The sequence below is a fragment of the Orcinus orca genome, chromosome 7, assembly GCF_937001465.1.
Source record: "Orcinus orca chromosome 7, mOrcOrc1.1, whole genome shotgun sequence".
NCBI lineage: Eukaryota > Metazoa > Chordata > Mammalia > Artiodactyla > Delphinidae > Orcinus > Orcinus orca.
This window is the reverse complement of record NC_064565.1, coordinates 64475579-64496815: the sequence shown is the minus strand read 5'-3', so window position 1 is coordinate 64496815 and position 21237 is coordinate 64475579. Positions and strand designations below refer to the sequence as shown.

The 21237-nt window shown below is 38.3% G+C and overlaps 1 long non-coding RNA gene across 1 annotated transcript in view; it reads right to left on the bottom strand.

The window, feature by feature from the left end:
- Window positions 1-3175, bottom strand: part of LOC125964951 (uncharacterized) — a 37965-nt gene extending 34790 nt beyond the window's left edge. The window contains exon 1 of the long non-coding RNA XR_007478297.1: window positions 3024-3175. This is a non-coding gene — a long non-coding RNA (uncharacterized LOC125964951). The remainder of the gene's footprint in view (window positions 1-3023) is intronic.
- Window positions 3176-21237: the final 18062 nt, after the last annotated feature.

The window sequence follows — 21237 nt, the reverse complement described above, 5'->3', positions numbered from 1 at the left end:
TGAAGCCAGGGAAATTTTCCAGGGCCACACATACAGGAAATTTAGTAATGGCACCTGGGAGTCCTGAGAGAGAAGGGAAACAGCTGCCCTTTGCACGTATGCCCTTTCCTGGAGCAGTTCTTTTTCCTAGCTGGCCATTTTTCCTCTGACTACATGGCTTGGCAAGTGGAAAAAGAGAATGAGTCAGATGTTACTGGGTACCCAGAGGGGTCTGTCAGTCAACAGCCCAGTAACCTTTCACAAAGGCATCCTACTAGTCAGAAAGGCTGGTTGAGAGGCGTGTGTGTGTGTGTGTGTGTGTGTGTGTGTGTGTGTGTGTGTGTGTGTGTGTGAGAGAGAGAGAGAGAGAGAGAGAATATGAGAGGCACCATGCATTCTAGCTGAATATGATAATTCCTAATCATGTACAAAAACATTTGAGTCAGTCTTAATACATGCAACATTTTACTGATTAACATATTATATTAGAGTAACATATCTTAATTTTATTAGTAAAAGAGTCTATCATTAGTTCAGAGAGTCTATGGATGGGAAAATGACATAGTGAAATAGAATAAAAAAGAAAAGGAAATCAGGAGAAATGAGTTACAAATTTGGCTTCTCTATATACTGGTTTGATTCCTTCTCCCACCTTCCTAACGATTTGTGAGTGAAATAGTCAAGGGGGACAGATATTTCAGTAGAACCCCTTCTCCCAAGTTAGAGACTTAAAATCCTATTAAATGTGTTATTTTTGAGCCTAGGGGAATACAAGGAAACCTCCCAAACTCATTGCTTCTCTTTTTTCATTTTGTATCTCAATAATTTAAAAATAGTTACAGAAAGGAATGGAATATTTCAAAAAATGTTTTCTCAGACCACATGAGGCTAATTTATTCATAAGTGATTTAATTTTTGATTTCTGAAACTCATAGGAGCACCAAGACCATTTACAATATTGCCAAAATAAATTTGCTGTGAGACTATCTACAACCAAAGATTACTCCATTTGAATTTGATTAATCCTAATGAGGTAATATCTACGTCATAGGGTGTTGACAAGGTTAAGCGGAATAGAAATTTTAAAGGATAAAATTTTGTTAAGTAAAGTATATGAGCATAAGTAAGTAGTTCTTCAGTGATTGGATCTTTTATTTCAGGGTTATTATCCCAAACATCAGTTCTTGTATGGCTGGAAGAGGCATGAGGGTTGAGCTGAATCTGTACAGATCCTATATTTCTAAAATATGTGTGTGTGTGTGTTTACAATTTTCCTCCCTGTTTTAGAAGTGGAGGACAGATGAACAAAATCTGGCTCATTAAAGATTCCAGGTAGCTGGGTTTCTGCTGGTCAATATGTTGGTGTCATTATTGTCACCAGGCATAGTAGCACTCCTCTGAGACAGTGTGAGTACCTAAACTATGGCTTTTTGTTGGTGGTGAGAGGAGAATGAATAGGTTTTTTTTTTTTTAAGTGTTTTCTATACAATATTGACTTAGTTTTTTTCAGTTTGGCAACTGCAGTGTCTGTGACTCCTTGGGACTAGGTGTAGCCAGTTAGTCTCCGGCCTCCTACCACTGTTGGGTTTTGCCTCCCCCCGGGCAGACGCTGACAGCCCTTGCCAGGCAGTGTTTGCTCTGTCATCCTGTGCCTGCCTGAGATGAGTGAGTCTGGGCTCCACTGTCTCTCAGTTACTGACTTTCTGCCCGCTCCATCTCTCTCTGCCTGTGACACTATCGCCCAGCCCCCATTCTCTTCTCTTTTATTTTATTTTTATTTATTTATTTATTTATTTTTTGCTGTACGCGGGCCTCTCAGTGTTGTGGCCTCTCCCGTTGCAGAGCACAGGCTCTGGACGCACAGGCCCAGCGGCCATGGCTCACGGGCCCAGCCGCTCCGCGACACGTGGGACCCTCCCAGACCCGGGGCGCGATGATCGGCAGGCGGACTCTCAAACACTGTGCCACCAGGGAAGCCCTCTTCTCTTTTAAAAAAATAAATTTATTTATTTATTTTTGGCTGTGTTGCGTCTTCGTTGCTGCGCCCGGGCTTTCTCTAGTTGAGGCGAGCCACACGAACTTAGTTGCTCCGCGGCATGTGGGATATTCCCAGACCGAGGCTCAAACCCATGTCCCTGCATTGGCAGGGGATTCTTTTTTTTTTTTTTTTTTTTTTTTTTGTGGTACGCGGGCCTCTCACTGTCGTGGCCTCTCCCGTTGCGGAGCAGAGGCTCCGGACGCGCAGGCTCAGCAGCCATGGCTCACGGGCCCAGCCGCTCCGCAGCATGTGGTATCTTCCCGGACCAGAGCATGAACCCATGTCCCCTGCATCGGCAGGCGGACTCTCAACCACTGCGCCACCAGGGAAGCCCCTGGCAGGCGGATTCTTAACCACTGCACCACCAGGGAAGTTCCCCAGCCCCCATTCTTAAAAGCTTTCTCTCCACCTTCACTTCTCTGATATTTCCCTTGGTTCTTCCTTGTTCTCTCTTGTTCCTCTTTTCCACCCCCCATCCCTTACATCTTGCGTTCTCCAGAAATCTGTCTTTGGCTTTATTCCCATTCTACCCTCTTTCTCTGAGGGTTCACATCTATTTCCATAGCTTCCATTCTTGGGCAATGATTCCCAATCCCAGATCCCATGCTGCTTGTCTCCCTGTGTGTTGGATTCTGAGACATTTGAATAAAGTCAGTTAAGGAGATATTCCAAGGTGGAAGTCACTGTGAGGGATTTTATCAGGACTTCTAGAGCCTACTGGGGCTCCTTGGGGTAGGGTGGGTGTTTGTGTAGGAGCCAATACTTGAGGGGAGTAGAAGAGCCTATGGGGGATGTCTGCTTTGCAGTAGCTTAGGAGAAGTCTTCGAATTGTTAGAATTATTATTACTACTAGTAGTGGGGTACTAGTCCTAGCTAGTACTACCACTAGTGAAGTAGTAATACCAATAGAAATATAAATATCTTTTAAAGGAGTAACACTTAAAATTATTTACAGGGAATCCCTTAAAAGGGGTGAACTCACCACCTTCTGTGACTAAATGAATACCTGGAGAGTGTGTGAGGAGCTGATACCCAGAGAGTGCAGGAGATGGCACCAGGGAAGGGGCCCGGGAGGTGAAGGAGCAACCTTCCAGCCATCCCAATGCAAGGATGTCATCCCCCTGTGTGACCGGCTGTGTCCTTCTCCTGTCCCACAGCCTGGCCTTGCCTTGGTTTTCAGCTGCTGACGTCAGGGCCACCTTCCTGTGATGTCAGCAGGATTCCAGTCACTGACCATTGTTTCCTGCAGGAAGTGATCCTTTGGCAGTGAAAGTGCCAAATCTTCACCACTAGACCACCAGGGGACTCCCCGCGCAGGAAGCAATCCTTTTAACAAGGCAACATTATTCTGGGTTCTGCTGACAACAGCGCAGGCCCCCCGACTGGGTTTTCCAGTCCCCTTTATGCTATTTGCAAACCTGTCAAGGAGAGACCAGAAAGGGGACTTTGAATCTCCTTTACTCATATCTTCTTCGACCCAGACTGAGGGGCTGAGTCAATCCCAGATTCTCAGGAGAGAAAATATGATTGGCCCAACTTGAGCCAGTGTAAAAGCCCCTTTTGTGAAGGCGGGGTGATATAGTTATAAACATAGCTGCCAAGGGTTTACCCTGGAGGGTGAGGCAGGCAGCTCCCAGACAAGGGTCGTCGGTGGGGTCAGAGCAGATATTTCAAAGACTTTTTCTACACTTAAGCAAATGTAAAAAAATAAGTAAAATCATTTCTATGTTCTTAATTAAATAGCACCGATGCTTAGTGTGTTATCAATTGGATCAAAATGTCATTTTATCCAGCAGTGGTAATGGATAATGTTGCTTAAAATGTTTCTAAGGGAGCAGACACACAGGACTAATGCTTACACTATCTGTGAGGCTTTGGGGGAGTCTCCTGAATTCATAATTAGTCTGATGCTAATGGCTCTTGAGCAAGGACCTGAATTCAACACCAGCTGAGTTCAGTCAGGCTGGGGGCCAGTGGTGCCCATCTGTAACCATGTAAAAGGGCAAAGTAAATGATTCAAATAGAGGTTGAATTCTGAATTTTGCTTAAGGCTGATGAGCATTACTTCCAGTTAATAGAGGTTAATCTAGGGCTTTTCTGGGGTAGGGGAAAGGGTGGGGATCTTGCTTCTATTATATTGCAATACATTTATAAAACATATTCCTATATGATGACTATGTGCCTATATGGGATGGGAAGCAAGATTTTACAGACCAGGTTTTTAATATCCAGTTTTGTTTTGTGTATGGATGTTTTTAAAGCACAGCTTGTAATCATGACCATATAGTAATATATCCCATATGAAACTAACTGAAATTGAAGAATGACCTGACAATTTGATTTAGGTATAAGAAATTTTTACAGCTTGGCCATAAGAATGAGATGTTCTTGGGGAAAAGTGGCGGGGGAGTGGGGTGGTGGTGGGATGAATTGGGCGATTGGGATTGACATGTATACACTGATGTGTGTAAAATGGGTAACTAATAACCTGCTGTATAAAAAAATAAATAAAATAAAATTCAAAAATTAAAAAATGAGATGTTCTTTCCTTCCTCAAGACTTGTATGCAGTGTCTCTTTGGAAATAGCCAGGTGATCTTCCTGGGGCAAAATGAACCTTCTCAGGCCCTATGTCATCTTTGCTTTCCTGCCGTAAAAAAAAGAAACAGGGCAATGGAAATAAGTAATTTCAGCTGACAGAAATTTTGGTTTTGGATACTCAGGATAATGAAAAGAAAGACATTACAGGAAGATGGCAGGGAGGAGAGACCCTAATTTCATCCGGAGTTTGCTGAACTAGTTTGGACCTAGTTCTGTTATTTCTAATTTAGTGGGATGGCTTAGGCCTGACTTCTGTCTTTAAGGTTGCAATTGCTGGGTTTGCTGCGACTTAAATCTAATACTTATGCAGGAGACATGGAACTACTCTGTACTACTGGTGCCAGAACAATATTTATAAATACTTATGAATGATTAATATGTGATAAGCAGTATAATATTTTGCATGCATTGCCTTTTTTAAATATACAAATTTATTTATTTATTTGTTTGTTTGTTTTTGGCTGCATTGGGTCTTCATTGCTGCACGCGGGCTTTCTCTAGTTGCGGCGAGCGGGGCTACTCTTCGTTACAGTGCGCAGGCTTCTCATTGCGGTGGCTTCTCTTGTTGTAGAGCATGGGCTCCAGGAGCTCAGGCTTCAGTAGTTGTGGCTCACGGGATCTAGAGCGCAGGCTTAGTAGTTGTGGCGCACGGGCTTTGTTGCTCTGTGGCATGTGGGATCTTCCCGGACCAGGGCTGGAACCCGTGTCCCCTGCATTGGCAGGCGGATTCTTAACCGCTGTGCCACCAGGGAAGTCCCCTGCATTGCTTACTTAATCCTCAAAACAACTTTTCATGGTAGATACTGTTTTTATCCCCATCTTACCAATAAAGAAACCACTGAGAGGTTAAGTCAATTGCTTGAGGTTGCACTGGTGATAAGGGTTAGGGCCAGGATTCAAATCCCAACAGTCTGACTTCAGAGCCAAAGCATTTCACCACCATGCTCAGTTCCCAGGAACCATTTTGGCTCTGAGAAAATTGTTTAATCTTTGTGTCTAATTCCTTTGTCTTTAAAGGCCTGTAACAGCACTTCCTGACTCCCCAGCTCAGAGAAGTGTTCCGAGATTAATAGCAGTGTGTGTCCATTTCAGCCTCTGTGGGTCTCTCCCTTATGCACCAAGCCTCCTTTGAAGTTGATAAAAGCCCTAGGTGTGTGTGAAGGGAAGCAGGGCCCTTGGTGGGTGAGGGGATATGTAAATATTGAGGGAACATATATAAATCACTTTTATTTCCTTGGAAAATTATCTACATAAACATCAAATAGCGTGAAATGCTTTGTATTGTATGTTTGCAGGTGACATTCTCCCATCTGTGAGATCCACATTTTGAAGTCACAGTCCATGGAAACTACCCTTAGGGAATAAATTTATGTTTCTCGGGTTTGTTCCTCAGGTAACCCACAAGCTTCTCAGGGGCAAGAACCAGGTCTGGTTCCTTTTTATGCTACAAGTTTCCTTATCTTCCTCTCCCCACTCCCTTTTAGCATTTGCTTTGGTACTTGGTACACAGTAGGTGCTCAGTGAAGCCTTGATGAGGGAATGGAAGCTTGGAGAGTCAGGTCTTTTGTAGTGATTTCTCAGTTAGCTTCATTACTAGTGAGGGAGACCACCTGGAAGGGCAAGAACTATTCTGGGAGAATTTTGACAAGAGCAATTTAAAAAAGCTAATTGCAAGAGAAGAGAGTATGAGGAATTGAGGCTAGACATTAGGAAGAGTTTCTTGACCAAGTGGACTGTGAAAAGCTGGAAATTGTCTTATAGGACAAGGCTCCTATCTTTCTATACAGATTTTGAATATTGGGTTACTCAGTTCTCCCTGGAAGTAAGGGCATTGAGGCAGGAAGAGATGGTCTCCCATCTGGGCTCAGATTCCACAGCTGGAGAATGGAAGCAACAAAGAAACCATTTACCATGGATGGAGTGCAAAAGAGAGCATATTGGCAGACACTGTGCCACAGGAAATTTTTACTATTATGGTTATTCCAGTTAAACTTTCTCAGACAGAGTGATATCTCCTAAGGGTTCCCATAGCAGGTCTGTTTTTCAGATGTTAACCTATCTAATTTACTTTAGCATTTATCAAGTCAAGGGACATAAAAATCTACTTTAAAGCCAGTAACTACCTTCTCCCAGGAATTGAAACTTAATACCCAGAGGAATTTCATCCTTGGCATTCATCACTCCTGGACATCATTAATTCGGGTCCTTATTTTCCTCAATACCTTAAGGAAAAGAATATCATCATGGCAATTTTAATTACTAAGACAGAGAAGATCAGTGACTTTGATTTTCCAATCAATAGTCAGTAAATCAATCAATATTTTTTGTACCTGTTTTGTGAAAGTCATCATGCTATAATAAAATAGAATATTAAAAGGACAATTTAAGGGTAAGGAAGCTTCAGGAATACAAGGATAGGTCAACATTAGAAGATTTGTTAAAAAATAAAGGGAAAAACCAGATAAATCTCATAAGAGAAAAAATTTGATAAAAATCAGTATCAGTCTTAATAAAATCCTTTAGTTATATGAGATTATAATGATACTATCAATACTTTAAAATAATAAAAAGTATTTATCTAATGACAAAAGCTAGAGAAATTTGCATAAAAAGAAGAAATAAGAAAAGGATGTCCGTTTTTACCATTATTATTCAATACTGTTTGGCAGTCCTAGCCAATGCAAGCAGACAAGGCAAGGAAAAAACAGGTATAAATATTGGAGATAAAGCATTTTTATTTGCAGATAAGAATCAAATAAGAACTATTGGAATCAGTAAGAAAGCCAGAAAGCTGGGCAGTTATAAGTATACAAACAAAACAAAACAATAGCCTTTCAAACTAACTCTTTTGTATTTTTAACCAAAACTTTCTGATTCAATAGAATGAGAAATTTCACTAACAATAGAATATAGAAACAACAAAATAGAAAATTTGTAAAAATAAACAATAAGAAAACTGTAAGACCTAAATTAAAAATATATATATATATATATATACTTTATATACATATAAAACTTAACTGCAAGGAATAAAAGAGGACTTGAATGAATTGAGATATAATTATAGGGATATTAACTATAGATATAAAATGCCATGTTCTTGGAAGGATTCAGTATTGTGAGGTACAAAATTTAATGCAAATGCAATCAAAATCCTAATGGGGGCTTCCCTGGTGGCGCAGTGGTTGGGAGTCCACCTGCCGATGCAGGGGACATGGGTTCGAGCCCTGGTCTGGGAAGATCCCACATGCCACGGAGTGGCTGGGCCCGCACCTCTGGAGCCTGTGCTCCGCAACAAGAGAGGCCGCAATAGTGAGAGGCCTGCGCACCGCGATGAAGAGTGGCCCTCGCTTGCCGCAACTAGAGAAAGCCCTTGCACAGAAACGAAGACCCAACACAGCCAAAAATAAATAAATAAAAAATAAAGGAATTCCCTTAAAAAAAAATTTAAAAAAAAAATCCTAATGGGATTGTTTTTGAAACCTGACAAAAATGATTATGTAATTCATTTGGAATACACAAAAATAGCCCAGAAAAAATTTAAAAGAGAAATGAAAGAGATGTTCTAAAGGAGATAAAAATGTATTTTAAAGATTTACTATTAGAACAGTGTGATACTGGCCTTTAAAAACAGAGATAAATCAATGAGCCAGAATAGAAATCCATGGGACACATCCAAGTATTCATCAGAATTTATTATATTGTAAAGGTAAAGTAGAAGGCTGGTTTATTCAAATAAAAGGTATTATGACAACATGCTAAGGTTTTGGGGGAAAAGTTTCGGTCCTTACCTCATGCTTTACATGTAAATGAATTTCAGATAAAGATTTTTTGTTTTATTTTATTGTATTGTGGGAAGCTGAAAATATTGGAGTAAAATATGAGTATTTTTATAATCTTCTAATAGGAGAAGACCTTCCTAATATAATACTAAAAGCTGAAACCACAAAGTTTTGATAGATTTAACTACATAAAAATGTAAAACTTTAGTATGAAAAAAACTTCAACTAAGTAAGGTTACCTTGCTCCAGGTGTGTGCTTGTACCATCCATCTCTTACCAGATCTGATGGTTAAATTATTAGGAATTTTGCAAGCTGATTGTTAAATAGAGCCATCATTAAAAATTAAGTTATATACACTTGCAATTAAATAAATTGTATTAAGAACAAAGGTAATAAATATATAAAACAACTTATCTCTTCATAATTATTTTTTTACAGTTTACTATTATGTGAGCTCTTGAGTTTATGTGTATTATATCTATATGGTAGGAATATAATATAATCAGATTATAAGGAGGAGGACAACTGGAACCAGTGACTGGGATGCCACCAGCATCTTCCATTTCCATTCCTTGTCCTGCTCTACTATTTTCTGAATGTCAATATCTTCCTCTTTTACTGAAGACCAGTTTCTTTCGCATGGTTGGGACATGTTAGCCAGCAACTATCAGACTTCCATCTCTAATTTTACTGCCAGAGAGGCAAAGAGGCACTAAAACTTGTTCTTATCTCAAGGTAAAAATAGCCCAGAAAGAACTCTGGTTGATCTGTTTGGGTAAAGTGCCACCCCTAGATCAGTCACAATGACCAGAGGGTTTGCTTAATGATTGGCCCAGATTTGGTGGGGTGGCTGGTCCTAGACCCATGTTAACTGGGAGGTAAGATCTATGATAAAACAGGCACTGCTTTTTTTTTTTAATTTATTCTTTTTTTTTTTTTTAGTTTATTTATTATTTTATTTATTTATTTTTGGCTGCATTGGGTCTTCGTTGCTGCGCGTGGGCTTTCTCTAGTTGCAGTGAGTGGGGGCTACTTTTCATTGCGGTGTGCTGGCTTCTCATTGCGGTGGCTTCTCTTGTTGCAGAGCATGAGCTCTAGGCACAAGGGCTTCAGTAGTTGTGGCGCGTAGGCTCTAGAGCACAGGCTTAGTAGTTGTGGTGCACAGGCTTAGTTACTCTGCAGCATGTGGGAACTTTCCAGCCGAAGGCTTGAACCTGTGTCCCCTGCATTGGCAGGCGGATTCTTAACCACTGCACCACGAGGGAAGCCCCCCAGTGCTTTTTGAAGCACGTATTAGAAGGAGCATTTCCTAGAGAAATGTCTTGTTCTGGGCAGACAAAATAAGAAAAAAAAAAATCAATGTCCAGAACTCTGAGCTTCTACCTAAGTTTCATTCAGCTTCTACCTAAGTTTCATCCAACTTTTGGAGAGATTGTTCCTTGAATTACAGAAATTTGTGAACTGCAAGAAATTAAGGTCAGAGAGGGCAGACAGCAGAAACAATAAGAACTACGATCCTGCAGCCTGTGGAACAAAAAACACATTCACAGAAAGATAGACAAGATGAAAAGGCAGAGGGCTATGTACCAGATGAAGGAACAAGATAAAACCCCAGAAAAACAATGAAATGAAGTGGAGATAGGCAACCTTCCAGGAAAAGAATTCAAAATAATGATAGTGAAGATAATGCAGGACCTTGGAAAAAGAATGGAGGCAAAGATTGAGAAGATGCAAGTTATGTTTAACAAAGACCTAGAAGAATTAAAGAATAAACAAACAGAGATAAACAATACAATAACTGAAATGAAAAATACACTAGAAGGTATCAATAGCAGAATAACTGAGGCAGAAGAACAGATAAGTGACCTGGAAGACAGAATGGTGGAATTCACTGCTACAGAACAGAATAAAGAAAAAAGAATGAAAAGAAATGAAGACAGCCTAAGAGACCCCTGGGACAACATTAAATGCAACAACATTTGCATGATAGGGGTTCCAGAAGGAGAAGAGAGAGAGAAAGGAACTGGGAAAATATTTGAAGAGATTATAGTCAGAAACTTCCTTAACATGGGAAAGGAAATAGCTACCCAAGTCCCGGAAGTGCAGAGAGTCCCAGGCAGGATAAACCCAAGGAGAAACATGCTGAGACACATAGTAATCAAACTGGCAAAAATTAAAGACAAAGAAATATTATTGAAAGCAGCAAGGGAAAAATGACAAATAACATACAAGGGAACTCCCATAAGGTTAACAGCTGATTTCTCAGTAGAAACTCTACAAGCCAGAAGGGAGTGGCATGATATACTTAAAGTGATGAAAGGGAAGAACCTACAACCAAGATTACTCTACCTGGCAAGGATCTCATTCAGAATCGATGGAGAAATCAAAAGCTTTACAGACAAGCAAAAGCTAAGAGAATTCAGCACCACAAAACCAGCTCTACAACAAATACTAAAGGAACTTCCCTAAGTGGGAAACACAAGAGAAGAAAGGACCTACAAAAACAAACCCAAAACAATTAAGAAAATGATAATAGGAACATACATATCGATAATTACCTTAAACGTGAATGGATTAAATGCTCCAACAAAAAGCACAGGCTTGCTGAATGGATACATAAACAAAACCCATATATATGCTGTCTACAAGAGACTCACTTCAGACCTAGGGACACATACAGACTGAAAGTGAGGGGATGGAAAAAGATATTCCAATCAAATGGAAATCAAAAGAAAGCTGGAGTAGCAATACTCATACCAGATAAAATAGACTTTAAAATAAAGAATGTTACAAGAGACAAGGCAGGACACTACGTAATGATCAAGGGACCAATCCAAGAAGATATAACAATTATATATATATATGCACCCAACATAGGAGCACCTCAATACATAAGGCAACTGTTAACAGCTCTAAAAGAGGAAATTGACAGTAACACAATGATAGTGGGGGACTTTAACACCTCACTTACACCAATGGACAGATCATCCAAACAGAAAATTAATAAGGAAACACAAGCTTTAAATGACACAATGGATCAGATAGATTTAATTGATATTTATAGGACATTCCATCCAAAAACAGCAGATTACACTTCTTCTCAAGCGCGCACAGAACATTCTCCGGGGTAGATCACATCTTGGGTCACAAATCAATCCTCAGTAAATTTAAGAAAATTGAAATCATTTCAAGAGTCTTTTCTGACCACAACGCTATGAGATGAAAAAAACACAAACACGTGGAGCCTAAAGAATACTTTACTAAATAACCAAGAGATCACTGAAGAAATCAAAGAGGAAATCAAAAGATACCTAGAGACAAATGACAATGAAAACACGATGATCCAAAACCTTATAGCAATACAATCCTACCTCAAGAAACAAGAAAAATCTCAAATAAACAATCTAACCCTACACCTCAAGGAACTAGAGAAAGAAGAACAAACAAAACCCAAAGTTAGCAGAAGGAAAGAAATCATAAAGATCACAGCAGAAATAAATGAAAGAGAAACAAAGAAAACAATAGCAAAGATCAATAAAACTAAAAGCTGGTTCTTTGAGAAGGTAAACAAAATTGATAAACCATTAGCCAGACTCATCAAGAAAAAGAGGGAGAGGACTCAAATCAATAAAATTAGAAATGAAAAAAGAGAAGTTACAACAGACACCACAGAAATACAAAGCATCCTAAGAGACTACTACAAGCAACTGTATGCCAATAAAATGGACAACCTGGAAGAAATGGACAAAATCTTAGAAAGCTATAACCTTCCAAGACTGAACCAAGAAGAAATAGAAAATATGAATAGACCAACCACAAGTAATTAAATTGAAACTGTGATTAAAAATCTTCCAACAAACAAAAGTCCAGGACCAGATGGCTTCACAGGTGAATTCTCTCAAACATTTAGAGAAGAGCTAACACCCATTCTTCTCAAATTCTTCCAAAAAATTGCAGAGGAAGGAACACTCCCAAACTCATTCTATGAGGCCACCGTCACCCTGATACAAAAACCAGAAAGGTACTACAAAAAAAGAAAATTACCGACCAATATCACTGATGAATATAGATGCAAAAATCCTCAACAAAATACTAGCAAACAGAATCCAACAACACATTGAAAGGATCAATTGCCATGATCAAGTGGGATTTACCCCAGGCATGCAAGGATTCTTCAATATACACAAATCAACCAATGTGATACACCATATTTACACCATATTAACAAATTGAAGAATAAAAACCATATGATCATCTCAATAGATGCAGAAAAAGCTTTTGACAAAATTCAACACCCGTTTATGATAAAAAACTCTCCAGAAAGTGGGCATAGAGGGAACCTACCTCAACATAATAAAGGCCATATACGACAAACCCACAGCAAACATCATTCTCAATGGTGAAAAACTGAGCACATTTCCTCTAAGATCAGGAACAAGTCAAGGATGTCCACTCTCACCACTCTTATTCAACATAGTTTTGGAAGTCCTAGCCATGGCAATCAGAGAAGAAAAAGAAATAAAAGGAATACAAATTGGAAAAGAAGAAGTAAAACTGTCACTGTTTGCAAATGACATGATACTATACATGGAGAATTCTAAAGATGCCACCAGAAAACTACTGGAGCTAATCAAGGAGTTTGGTAAAGTTGCAGGATACAAAATTAATGCACAGAAATCTCTTGCATTCCTGTACACTAATGATGAAAAATCTGAAAGAGAAATTAAGGAAACATTCCCATTTACCATTGCAACCAAGAGAATAAAATACCTAGGAATAAACCTACCTAAGGAGACAAAAGACTTGTATGCAGAAAACTATAAGACACTGATGAAATTAAAGATGATACCAACAGATGAAGAGATATACCATGTCCTTGGATTGGAAGAATCAACCTTGTGAAAATGACTATACTACCCAAAGCAATCTACAGGTTCAGTGCAGTCCTTATCAAACTACCAATGATATTTTTACAGAACTAGAACAAAAATTCTCACAATTTGTATGTAAACACAAAAGACCCTGAATAGCCAAAGCAACCTTGACAAAGAAAAATGGAGCTGGAGTAATCAAGCTCCCAGACTTCAGACTGTACTACAAAGCTACAGTAATCAAGATAGTATTGAACTGGCACAAAAACAGAAATATAGGTCAATGGACAGGATAGAAAGCCCAGAGGTAAACCCACGCACATATGGTCACCTAATCTTTGATAAAGGAGGCAAGAATATACAATGGAGAAAAGACAGCCTCTTCAATAAGTGGTGCTGGGAAATCTGGACAGCTACATGTAAAAGAATGAAATTAAAACACTCCCTAACACCATAAACAAAAATAAACTCAAAATGGATTAAAGACCTAAATATAAGGCCAGACAGTATAAAACTCTTAGAGGAAAACATAGGCAGAACACTCTATGACATAAATCACAGCAAGATCCTTTTTGACCAACCTCCTAGAGAAATGGAAATAAAAATAAACAAATGGGACTTAATGAAACTTCAAAGCTTTTGCACAGCAAAGGAAACCGTAAACAAGACGAAAAGACAACCCTCAGAATGGGAGTAAATATTTGCAAATGAAGCAACTGACAAAGGATTAATCTCCAAAATTTACAAGCAGCTCATGCAGCTCAATATCAATAAACAAACAACCCAATCCAAAGAAGGCCAGAAGACCTAAATAAACATTTCTTCAAAGAAGATATACAGATTGCCAACAAACACATGAAAGGATGCTCAACATCACTAATCATTAGAGAAATGGAAATCAAAACTACAATGAGGTATCACCTCACACCAGTCAGAATGGGCATTGTCAAAAAATCTACAAACAACAAATGCTGGAGAAGGTGTGGATAAAAGGGAACCCTCTTGCACTGTTGGTGGGAATGTAAATTGATACAGCCACTATGGAGAACAGTATGGAGGTTCCTTAAAAAACTAAAAATAGAATTAGCATATGACCCAGCAATCCCACTACTGGGCATATACCCTGAGAAAACCATAATTCAAAAAGACACATGCACCCCAATGTTCACTGCAGCACTATTTACAATAGGCGGGACATGGAAGCAACGTAAATGCCCATTGACAGACGAATTCATAAAGAAGACATGGTACATATATACAATGGAATATTAGCCATAAAAAGGAACGAAATTGGGTCATTTGTAGAGATGTGGATGGATCTAGAGACTGTCATACAGAGTGAAGTAAGTCAGAAAGAAAGAAAGAAGTATTGTATATTAACACATATAGGTGGAACCTAGAAAAATGGTACAGATGAACTGGTTTGCAGGGTAGAAATTGAGACACAGATGTAGAGGACAAACATATGGACACTAAGGGGAGAAAGTGGTGGGTGTTGGGGGTGGTGGTGTGATGAATTGGGAGATTGGGATTGACATGTATACACTGATGTGTATAAAATGGATGACTAAGAAGAACCTGCTGTATAAAAAAATAAATAAAATAAAATTCATAAATTCAAAAAAAAAAAAAACAAAAAGAAATTAAGGTCATGCGTAAGCCCAAAGCCTATGTTATTATAAAAGTGATTCTGGAGATTTTGAGGTACAGATATGGTTTTGTCTTCTCCTCTAAACTGATACTCCTCTACCAATCTTCTTTGCCATGGCCAATTGAATTCATAACTTCTGAAATTTCCTTTTTCTTAAACTAACATTATAACTTAACTAATATTTTAATTAATTATAAAAATAAATTCGTTTAATTTATTTATTTATTTTTGGCTGCATGGGTCTTCGTTGCTGTGCTTGGGCTTTCTCTAGTTGCAGAGAGCAGGGGCTACTCTTCATTGTGGTATGCGGGCTTCTCCTCATGGTGGCTTCTCTTGTTGCGGAGCACGGGCTCTAGGGCATGTGGACTTCAGAAGTTGTGGTGCACGGCCTCAGTAGTTGTGGCGCTCAGGCTTAGTTGCTCCGCGGCATGTGAGATCTTCCTGAACCACGGATCGAACCCGTGTCCCCTGCATTGGCAGGCGGATTCTTAACCACTGCACCACCAGGGAAGTCCAAACTAATATTTTAGAAACCATAAAAAATGAAACTGTCACCATTTTTCTACTTAGTATCCCAAACAGCTATCATAGACGTGAATTTAGTAAACATTTATTGTATTAGAAAACATTATCACATCTTGCATGATCAGATTTATTATGCTTCACGTGGATGTCTTAGTTTGGGGAAGTCAAAAAGTATCTGCTGACTGCAGTATTTTATCCAGCTATGGAAAGAGTTAAAGGACTGTGTTGGGGTGGGGCGGGGTGGGAGGTGGTACTCAAGGTGCAAAATTCTAATTTTGTGGACAAGGTGGGAGTCTCAGGGGCCTGACAATTTTGGCAAGCCCATTCCAGGCTGATGCACTCAAGCCCATTTTCATGAGCCACTGTAGCAAGGCAGGATTTGGGCCTCTTCCTCTGACTTTGAAAACGGAGACTGCTCCAGGCCAGAGGTGTCAGCGTATATAGTTCACTGTTATGGATCTTACAATAAAAATTTGTTGAAGGTCATTAAACACTCATCTCTCTATGTTTATTACTTTAGTCTTTTATTTGTTGGTAGACATGGATCGTTTGATGTCCATTACCACCACACTTGGCATTTCATGCAGTAAAGGTCCTTATGGTTCTTGATGGGTAAATAAACAAGCTAGTGAAAAGCTATAGTGACAGTGGTTCTTACATTTCTGCTCACTTAACAGCCTGAAGCAAGAGGAGGAGAAGGTCTCTCTGGAGTTGTGTCTTCTGTGAGTGATGCTTTGGGCCTGAATCTATAGCCCTGCCAGGCTCCCTTCTGCACCCCACATGCTTTCGTCACCTAGGTGAATTTGGGGCTGAGCATTTCCTTTCTTAGTTTTTTTTCTTTTTAAACTCATCTCAAAACACTTGTTTATGTGGATTGCCACTTTCTTTAACTCTACATGAAGAGAGAAATATATAGTCTTGCTCAGAGCACCCATTGTTTTTTACTTCTTTTAGGATTGAGGTGAACATTTCTTCTCTTCCTTCCTTCCCTCCCTCCCTCCCTCCTTCCTTCCTTCCTTCCTTGTTTGATAATTCAGAGTGATCCTCCTTGTGTTGAGCCCCTTAGAGAATATTTTTGCTCAGCTTTTCCCTAACTATATGCATGATTATGTGTTTCCTCAGTTTCCCATAATGGTCAGTATACCCAAAATAATATATTAGTTGCTCTCATAGAGTGTGTATCTTGTGCCTGTTTTTGTGCTAAATGCTCTGCCTATATGATCTGATAACTTCATGACAACCCTATAGGGTAGGTACTAATGTAATCCCATTTACAGATGAGAAAACTGAGGCAATCACTTGCTAAGGTCACATAACTAATAAGAAGCAGGACTGGAATTCCAAATCAAGTCATTCACACTTGACAGATGTGCCCTTGACCACTTCGTTGAATAGCTCAAGCTTCATTACTCGCATGCCTGTTGAATCAATTGTTCTGAAAAATAACATTAATATATATACTCAATACTCAGATAATTTTCAAATTATGATAAAATATGCTTAACTCTAAAATGATACCTCCCATAACTTATTCTTAATTTAATGTTTTATAAGATTCTGCAGAAAATCAGAACTACAATGAGGTACCACTTCACACTGGTCAGAATGGCCATCATTAAAAATTCTACAAATAATAAATGCTGGAGAGGGTGTGGAGAAAAGGAAACCCTCCTACACTGTTGGTGGAAATGTAAATTGGTGCAGCCACTATGGAGAACAGTATGGAGGTTCCTTTAAAAACTAAAAATAGACTTACCACATGATCCAGCAATCTCACTCCTGGGCATATATTTGGAAAAGATAAAAACTATAATTCAAAAAGATATATGTACCCCAATGTTCACAGCAGCACTATTTACAATAGCCAAGACATGGAAGCAAATTAAATGTGACATGTATATATACAATGGAATATGACTCAGCCATAAAAAGAATGAAATAGTGCCATTTGCAGCAACATGGATAGACCTAGAGATTATCATACTAAGTGAAGTAAGTCTGACAAAGACAAATATCATATGATATCACTTCTATCTGGAATCTACAAAAATAATACAAATGAACTATTTACAAAACAGAAATAGACCCACAGACATAGAAAACAAACTTATGGTTACCAAAGGGGGAAGGGTCGGGAGGGAAAATTGGGAGGTTGGGATTAACAGATGCACACTACTATATATAAAATAGATAAACAACAAGGACGTACTGTATAGCACAGGGAACTATATTCAATATCTTGTAATAACCTATAATGGAAAAGAATCTGAAAAAGATTCCCTGATATATATCTATGTATCCAGTATATCTATATCTATATTTATATCTATATGTGAATCACTTTGCTGTACACCTGAATCATTGTAAATCAACTATACTTGAATAAAAAAAGAAAAGTAAAAAATTTAAAAAAAGATCATGAAGACTCTTATTACAGTCGTTATTATGAAACACCAATTATCCTGTCTTGTGGGTATAAAAGGATGCTGGGTAATAGAAATTTTTGTTTTAAAAAACCCAGATAAATCCTAGCAAACATTGTATATGATAAAAAATTTTTTAAACAAATTTAATTCTGTGAAGCTGAAGAGAGAAGAGATGGGTTGTCTCTGAATTCCAGTTGAGTAACTTTAAAAGAAAATGTAATGAGCTTAATGTCGAGGAATAGGTAGCCTGTTCACATTAAAATACTCCTAGGGCTTCCCTGGTGGCTCAGTGGTTGACAGTCCACCTGCCGACACAGGGGACACGGGTTTGTACCCTGGTCCGGGATGATCCCACATGCCGCGGAGTGGCTGGGCCCGTGAGCCATGGCCGTTGAGCCTGCGCGTCCCTCCGCAACGGGAGAGGCCACAACAGTGAGAGGCCTGCGTACCGCAAAAAAAAAACAAAAAACAAAAAAAAAACCATTCCTCATTCTCTCCTATATATTTTTTTGAACTCCATTTTACAGTGATAGTTTGTGCATTGTATACTTGGTAATGTAATGGTCATAACATTGTATGGCAAATCATTAGTATTTGTTTTAAAGAGAAAAATAGTCCAGTAACCAATTTTATTGATTTATTCATTAGATTTATTAAACTCACTAGCTAAAAGCTATTAATAATCTATTCTCTCAAATATAGAGATCAGTTTGAAATTATACCTAATTTTCAAAACATAAACTTTCTCTTAAAAGGAAACATGTTTCTGGAGAAAGAAACCTTTCATCCCAGCCTGTGATAAAGCCCGAGAATTTTAGGTCTCTACCAAGGAACACTCAAATACATGTTCTGTGATGTCCTCCTGAAAATTAATTGCAGCTTCAGGAAAGTGAAACAGGTGAGGTGAACCATGCATGTGCCTTTGTCTTCAGACCTGGAACATCTCACCCTTAAGTTAGCTGTAGCTCTTTCTTCTGTCACTGTGTTATTACCCTTGTCTTTTGCACTCACAGCACTTAGAGTAGATTGGATTCAGAGAGTTTATAAGGTGCTGCCTAACATTATCACCTTTTATTTACAAGCACATTTGGCATATTTATTAGAACTGACCATTTCACGAAAAATATTTTCCTCTAACATTACATATAAAATGCTATTTGTCAACAGGTGATGAATCGTTCGTCATATTTAAATTCCTTTTGTGCATTTAGGCATAGTAATACGTCTAATGCAGTTCTATTAGAAGTGTGTTAATCTTTAAGTGCAATATTCCATTACCCAACATAATTCTCTTAACCTTTTTATGTACATAAAAAGCTCACATTCATATTACACAATTCTTTTCTTTTCCAAAATAGAAAATGAGAACATAACATAACATATGCTATGCATTCTCTCCAAAACAGTCTATGATTGACTGAAGCCAAAGCTTTTGAAAAATGCTATATTTCTGGTACTATAGAAAAGAAATGGTCATCTTGAATCATTCTAATTCTCAGCCAAGGAAATTCTTTAAAATATCAACGGTCATATGACAGGATATGTATATGTGTCCAAATCTGAAATCTGTCACTCATTTTTATCATTCTATAAGTCACTTCGGTATCTAACTTTCCTGAATTGCAAAATAATCATAATGCTGTAATTGTATAATGATAACAAGGGATACTATTTAATATCTTAACAAGTAAATGGATAACAGCAAATTCAAACTGAAATATATGTTTTGTAGCACAAAACATCTCAGTAGTGACCATTTAAATTAGCATTCTTGGAAATAACATTTCCATTTGTTCTTAGAAAACTGGACCTGAATTCAGAAATTCAGGTTCCATTTCTGACTCACCACCTTTGCAAGTAATTTAATCTGTTTAAAGTTCAATCTCCTCTTATAGAAGAGATTATATGACATGGACCATATCTACTCCCCACCAGTTGCAAAAGTGTTTTATATATTGTAAAGGGATATTTAAGTGGAAAGTGTTAATTCAGTCTATCTAAATATGTCATCCTTTAGGAATACTTTAGATGAACTGTCTTCAATTCACATATTACACATTGTTTTTAATTATCAGAGAAGCCCTTTGTGCTAAGTATTATTAACTTCCTTTTACAGATGAGGGAACTGAGGTTCAGAGATTTGAGGTAACGTACCCAAGTTCAAATACATAAAAAGTAGAGGGGCCAGAATTTGAATCCAGGTGTGTCTGAATAAAAATTTCTCATTCATTCTACCATATAATGCCAACAGCTAAAGAATTCAACAAGCTCAGCTGATGGGCACATGTGGGAAGTTGTCACCCTCCTGGTCTTCATTGCTCTCGGGTGGAATATATAGGCTTTGAAAATGGCAAAGAGCCTCAGTAAACAGAGCTGCATTGTATGTCAATATTCCATTCCAGGAAAATCCAACTTACATCCAAAAGGCATAAAGAGGCCAATTCTTTCCTGAAGAATGAATGAAGTGAAAGGTCTAGATTCATTTCCAGAGCACTACCACCCACCATTTATAATCTGTTAGCACTGCCCTACAATGTATTAAATAATACTTTAAAAGACACTACCTAAATAGATTCAAGAAGCTCAGAAAATCCCAGATAGGATACATCCAAAGAAATCAATGCCCAGACGCACCACTATCAAACTGCTGAAAACTGAACACAAAGCAAAAAAAATGAAAGCAGCCAGAGGGAGATGATGCATTTTACTTATGGGGAACAACAGTTAGAATGGCTGTGCATTTCCCATCAGAAGCCAGGAAGGCCAAAGGAAGTGGCATGACATTTTTAAAGTGCTGGAAGTAAAGAACTGTCAACCCAGGATCCTATATCAAGTGAAAATATCTTTTAGGAATGAAAGTAAAATAAAGATATTCTCAGATAAATGAAAACTGAGAGAATTCATTGCTAGCAGACCTACTCTAAAAGAATTACTGATGGACAGAAGGGATGTGATGTTGGAAGACACTTGGAATGTAAGGAATGGAGGAAGAGCAACAGAAATGGTAAATATCTGGGTAAATATAATAGACTATTATTCTTCTCTTAAGTTGTTTAAAATATCTTCGACCATTGAAAGCAAAAATTAAAATGTCGCCTGATAAGGTCTTCAAGAATATAAATGTAATATGTAAGACAAGCATAACATAAAGAGGAGAGGGTAAATGGTCCCATGTGGTGGCAAGTTCCTGTAATCCAGAAGTATTAAAATATTGATTCTAAGTAGACTTTGAATAGCTATATATGTATATTGTAATTCCTAGAGCAATCACTTAAAATTATGGAAAAAGATATAATTTTTAAAAAGATAAAATGGAATATTAAAACTGTTCCAATAATACAAGAATTCAGGAAAGATAAAACAG